The sequence below is a fragment of the Leptonychotes weddellii genome, chromosome 10 (assembly GCF_054177405.1).
Source record: "Leptonychotes weddellii isolate Sample4059 chromosome 10, ASM5417740v2, whole genome shotgun sequence".
Lineage (NCBI taxonomy): Eukaryota > Metazoa > Chordata > Mammalia > Carnivora > Phocidae > Leptonychotes > Leptonychotes weddellii.
This window is the reverse complement of record NC_138378.1, coordinates 71663989-71670285: the sequence shown is the minus strand read 5'-3', so window position 1 is coordinate 71670285 and position 6297 is coordinate 71663989. Positions and strand designations below refer to the sequence as shown.

The 6297-nt window shown below is 52.5% G+C and overlaps 1 long non-coding RNA gene across 10 annotated transcripts in view; it reads right to left on the bottom strand.

The window, feature by feature from the left end:
• LOC115937038 (uncharacterized) overlaps positions 1-4206 on the bottom strand; it is a 21999-nt gene extending 17793 nt beyond the window's left edge. For 3 of the 10 annotated variants that reach the window (XR_014149317.1, XR_014149326.1, XR_014149321.1), the window contains exon 1: positions 2197-4183. This is a non-coding gene — a long non-coding RNA (uncharacterized LOC115937038). Of the gene's footprint in view, positions 1-2196 lie in introns of all 10 variants that reach the window. The other 7 variants (XR_014149320.1, XR_014149323.1, XR_014149322.1 and 4 more) reach the window with 6 other exon arrangements.
• Between the last annotated feature and the right edge of the window lie 2091 nt (positions 4207-6297).

Below are 6297 nucleotides of genomic sequence, written 5' to 3'. Positions count from 1 at the left end.
TCTGTTTTTCAGGTGTTCGCTTTTTTTCCCGCTGTGATGCCCTTGTCCACGTAATATTAAAAATTAATACATGTGTATATCTTTTCTCCTGTTCATTGTCTGCTGTCAATTTATCTCATAGACCCAGCTATCGAATCTAGGAGGGTGGAGGGACAGTCTTTCCTCTCCTACATCCTCATTCATTCTTTCTTTCTTTCATCAGATATATATTGAGCACCTACCTTGCCAAGTTGTACGCTAAGTGTTAGAGATACTAGGTTGAAAATGAAATAAAGATCAGGCCTTAGGAGGTATTGTGGAGGGACCAGACGTTAAACCAGCCCTGGCAAGGAGAGCTCAGCTTGTTCCCCGGGTTCCTGGCCCATCCTGGTGGACTGAGGAAAGGAGGGCTCTGTGAGTTACAAAGGATATTTTTGGGAAAAAGTATTCATCCATGGCAATTTCTCAGCACCTCTGGGAAGGGCAATTGCAGGGACAACACAGGTTCTATGTCCCATGGGTGCCAACATTTTTAAAGCACAGGTTCTTAATTTCTTCATATTATGCTTTATATGCTCTGTGGGACGCACTGCTATTACAGATCTTCCTCGACGTAAGATGGGATGAAGTCCCAATAAACCCATCATAAGTTGAAAATATCATAAGTCAAAAACGCATGTGATACAACTAGCCTATCTAACTTCACAGCTTAGCCTAGCCTGCCTTAAATGTGCTCAGAACACTTACATGAGCCTACGGTTGGGCAAAATCATCTAACAGAAAGCTAACTTTATAATAAACTGTTGGATATCTCATGCAATGTATTGAACACTGTCCTGACAGTGAGAAACTGCATGGTTGGATGGGTGCTGAGTAAATGTAAGGGCCGTAAGTTTAAGTGTAAGTGTATGGGCCGTTGACCCTCTCGCTGACCCGGAGCTGCGGCGGAGAGTTGTGCCGAATATCACCAGCCTGGGAAAAGATCCAAATTCAAGATTCCACGTATGGTTTCAACTGAATCTATATCACTTTGGCACCATCGTAAAATCGAAAGTTCCTAAGTCGAACCATCCTAAGGAGGGGGCCATCTGTACTCCCATCTTACAGACAAGGAAACTGAAACGCAGAGAGAGGAATTCACTTGTCTACACACCTCAGGTCTGTCGGATTTAGAGCCCTTCTTGTAAGAGCTAATCTTTTTTTTTTTTTAAGATTTTATTTATTTGAGAGAGAGTGAGCGGACAGAAAGAGTGCACGAGTGGGGCGGGGGGGAGGAGCAGACTCCCGCTGAGCAGGGAGCCCTACACGGGACTCTGGGGACTCGATCCCAGGACCCTGGGATCAGGACCTGAGCCAAAGGCAGAGTGTGCCACCCAGGCGCCCCTGTAAGAGCTAATCTAGAGAGATGGGCTTCAGCGAAGGAGCCAGGTTTCAGGTGCGACCAGCAGAGCTGCTAGCTGGGGCCTGTCTGTGTCGGCAGTGGTGGGAGGGGGCTTCGGAGCCGGGGTGGGAGGTGGTGCTGGTGGCCTCAGCTGTCCTGGTGGGCAGCCAGCGGTCACCTCATGGCATAATGGTTGACACTTACTGGGCACTTATCATGGGCCGGACACCACCTAAGTAACTAGTATGGATGAACTTAAATTTGATAGTTACAATTCCCATTTTTACAGATTAGGAAACTGAGGCCCAGAGAGGTCAGATAACTGTTTTCCTAGGTCACATGTCTGATAAATATGGAGCCAGGATGCGAGGCCAGGCGTGTGGACTGCTGGGCTTGTGTGCTTCAGAACTGTGCTCTTCTGGGGGGTGTGCGGGACGTAATATCCTGAGGTGTGCTTTGTCTATGGGTCCTGCACCCCAGGAAGGGAGAGGGCAAGCGTGACAGATTGCAAACGTGGCTACAGGACTCTGTGGCGCCTTCCTTCACTCTGTGGGCATGCTTGGGGAAGAAGCCGGGGCAGGCGAGCTTGCCGGATGAGACATGCAGGGCCTAGTGACCCTTCGCTCCAGCGGAGCCTGCTCACCACCAGGTGTGAGTGAGGCCGTCCTGAGCTATCCAGTGACCTGCTAGCTCACCACAGACACATAAGTGAGCCCAGCAGAGCCTGTCTAGAAAGCACCCCCCTGATCCACAGAGCCATGAGTAAATAAATACATGTTTCTTGTTCGAAGCCACTGGGTGGCTTGTTATGTAGCAGTAAATACAGCAAGAAATACCTCGAGGAGAAGGAAGATACGAGGTTAGAGGAATTCCCACCAGGCAGGATGGATACGTAGAAATCCTTCAGGCAGGGGAAAGAGATGCAGAGGAAAATGACAGGGGAGAACCGGCCTGGGACCCTCAGGACCCAGCGCCCTCTCCTCTTCTGGCTTCCACCAGGTGAAGGAATGGCAGTACTTTTCTGGAAAGAAATCACAGATGGTCAGTGAGGAAGCTGAAAGCAGGAGTACTCGGCCGCCTTTGGGAAGGCAGTCCCGGAGCAGTGAGAGGTGGCTGCCTCTTCGCAGATGCTCTGTTGCCTGTGGGCAGAGGGAGGACCTGAGAGAGCCCCCTCCACTCTCCCTGGGGTCCTGTGCTCCCTCTGGGGTAGCAGGCATCCAGAGAGTAAGCTCTCCGAGCCTAAACTCAAGCAGCCGCGCGAGAGCGAAGAGTGGACAGAGGGGAGAAATGTTGAGGATGTACCAGGGACAGGAAAAGCTGGAGCCAACGGATCTGGAGGGACCGGCCACTGGGAGAGGGTTGGCCTAAAATAACACCCCTGTTCAGAGTACAAACGGATGCCGGGCAACAAACAATACCGAGGGGAAGAGTAAATGATACTTACTAAATGTCCTCACCATCTAAAATGTACATATTATGGTACAATCATGTCTTTTTGGTCCTGACGTTGGTAATTTTTTGACACAGCCTGCCATCTGCCCTTGTTTTGAAGAGTCACCCCTCCTTGAGGAGCTTGAATTTTAAAGATTTTTATTTTTTATTTTATTTTGACAGAGAGAGACACAGCGAGAGCGGGAGCACAAGCAGGGGGCGTGGGAGAGGGAGAAGCAGGCTTCCCGCGGAGCAGGGAGCCCGATGCGGGGCTCGATCCCAGGATCCTGGGACCATGACCTGAGCCGAAGCAAGACGCTTAACGACTGAGCCACCCAGGCGCCCCGAGGAGCTTGAATTTTAAAAAGAATCAAAGCCTGCAGGTAAAATGGAGATGCTGTACTGGTAGAATTTCAGGCAGTCATCGAAAGTGCAACAAGGGTTTTTCTTTTATGTGGACCCCTTCCCTGGGCTCTTGGCCTCAGTGCCAGCCACGGAACCCCAAAAAGGGGACCTCGGCGTCGGACGCTTTCGACTCGCTTCCTCCAAAGTTGCCCCGGTGTCTCTCAGACTCGGGGGAGCGGCTCTGTCCCCAGGACGGCCGAGCCCGCGCGCCGCCGCCAGAGGGCGCTGCGCAGTGGCCGGGCGCGTCGCGGCCGCCGGGCGTCGGGCCTGGCGTGGGCATTTTTGTGTGGTTTAAATACCAGCGTTTACTGCTCACTCTTTCCCCAAACATGTGTCTAATTTGCCCGGTATCTCTTCTACGTGAAAAACTTGAGAAGGAAAAAAAATTCATACTTAACTTTAGTTCCAGGGTCGGCGAAGGGGTTTGACACCAAATGCAGTTTTGTTCCAGAAACCTCGGAGCCTGGGGCCCGAGCAGCCAGCAAGGGCTCCCCAGACGCTGCCCCTGGGTGAGGACGGAGGCACTCAGAAACGAGCGCACCGAACCCAGCCCCTGGAAATGCTCTTGCTAACCAGCCGCAAGGCCGCAGGCTGGCCTCTCCAGGGGAGGACGGGTTTCGGGCCGGGCTCTGGAGCTGGTGTCCGCGGCCGGGCGGAGGGGCCACGCCGCACCCCGAGCTCCCGCGGGGCCCGGGGCGGTGTGCGGCGCTTGGGGGAGCGGGGCGCGCGGCCCGGGCTGCGAGGTTCCGCGGGGGGCGGGGAGGGGGGCAGCAGTGCGGGCGCAGGGCGAAGTCGGGGAGGCAGAGGGCAGGAGCTCCGGGACGAGAGCAGAGGGGGAGTCCTGTCTGCTGGGGGTGGCGGGGCCGGTTCCTCGGGCCCAGGTGGAAGCTGACAAGCCTGACCGCCACAAATAGAAGGCATGGGCGAAAAGACCCGAAGAGCTTTCTGACTGCTGGGAGGTCTCAGGCAGTTAAAGCTCCTAATCCCTGGGGCGGGAGCTGGGGTGAGGTTGGGGGGGTGGGGAGTGTCTTGATTGGCGGCTAGGTTCTGTTTTTGAGACCTGACAAAAACAAAACAAAACAAAACCCTGTCCCCTGGGGAGATTTCTCAGTCACTTTTCTCCTGCAGGAAGCTGCTTCTTGTTGGAGCCTCCTGGGATTGGCAGAGTTAAAATCCTTTAACCCAGGATGCCTTGGGCCTTTTGTTCAGCTCTGACAATGGAATTGGGTGGAGGGGGCTGGGAAGGCAAGTAGCTGGGTCCGGGTGTATCCATGGGGTGGGGGTCTGGTAAAGCTGTGTGCAGTCACTGGGTGAAAAAGCAATTTAGTCGTGTGTGTGTGTGTGTGTGTGTGTGTGTGTGTGTGTGTGTGTGTGGTGTGGTTGCGGGGAGGGTGTAAGGGAGCCCAAGGCATAGGGCACCAGCTCGTTAACACATGTGTGTGAGCACCTGCTGGGCACTCAGCAAACCCTTAATTACTCAGGGAGACCTTCCAAAACTGGGAACTCAATACTGGTCCCTAAAAGGTTGGGTAATGGGTTTTTCTTGCATCTGAAATCCGAGGGAATGGATCTCTGGCTCCCCTGGGCTCCCAGATTCTTCTAGATGTCTTTGTCTTCTAAAATTCTGTTCTCCCACAGGACAGCACTTAGTTAAGGACGCTCAGGAATGCATACCCTTCAACCATATTCATCATCTGAAAACTGTTGCTTTGAATATATCAAGCCCTTGACTCATAATCCTCAGCAGCACCCACTAATTCAAGGGACTTGGAGTGACCACTTTCAAGCCCTCCCACCATGCAGACTTTTCTTCCCCAGCTCCCCAGGGGTGTTGTCCCCCAAGCCAGCCTGACCCCTCCCTTGGAAATGTCTTGAATTCTCCAGCCTCCCTGTGTGGCCCTGCACTTGACTTCCTGGGATACCCTTCCCCTCTTCACCATCTAGGCAGTCATGTCCCTTCTCCATTCAGTTCTAGCATCAGTAGGTCAGCCAACATGCATTACTGAGAGTCCACTATGTGCAAAGCATGTTCTGGGCCTGGGGAATACATTAGAGATCAGGACAAATACCGGCCCGTGAGGATTTTATGTTCTAACGGGAGGGAAGAGAGTAGACACAAAGTCAAACAATTTCTCTTGTTGATAAGGACGACAGAGAAGCTAAACTAATGTGCTAGAGTAGGGATCTTGGAAGTGGAGTGGGGCTGATGGTGCTGCTTTGGTTAGACAGGGAAAGTCTCTGTGGAGGTGACTTTTGAGACTTTATGGATGGGGAGGAGGCAGCCCTGTGAAGATCTGGGGAAGAGTGCTCCAAGCAGGAGGAATAATGAGGGCAGAGCCCTGAGGCAGACATGCACTGGTTGTGTTCCAGAGACACCACGGAGACCACTGTCACTGGGACAGTGGGAACAAGGAGATTTGAGGGGCTCTGGGGACATAGGCAGGGGCTAGATCATCAGTCCCTGTGGGCCAAGGTAAGGAGTGTGAGTTTCGTTTTGGTTGCAGTGGGAAGCTTTTGGAGCCTCTTAGCTGGGAGTGAACATATTTCATTTACCCTTTAGAAAGATCACTCTGGCTGCTTTGCAGAGCACGGTCTAGGAGCTGAGGAGAACAGTTGAGATGCGGTTGCAGAAGTCCTGGCAAGAAGAGATAAGACCAGGGTGGTGGCTGTAGAGATGGTGAGATGCAGTACTGATTTCTGGAGCAATTTTGGAGGTATGGTAGATAGGACTTACTGATGAGCTGACCTATGACAGAAGAGAGGAGTTAAGGATGACTCCTCCATTTTTAGGCTAACTGGATGGAAGGGATGCCCATGTTTGGGGGAAGAGGTGCCTCTGTAGTTCTGTTGTGGCCATGCCAAGAACTATCAGACATCAGCTGGACCTCTGGAGGGAGGTTTGGGGTCTGGAATTCACGGGTGTCTTGCCTTCAGACTTAAATTTGAGAACAAGCCTGTAGATGGTAGTCAAAGCTGTGGCCTGGATAATTCCACTTGAGGAAAGAGTAAAGACAGAAGAGAGAGGGCTGACACTGAAGCCATGCCAATGTTTAAGGATCTGGAAGAGGGAAACCAGCTGAGAGGACTTAAAAGAACAACCT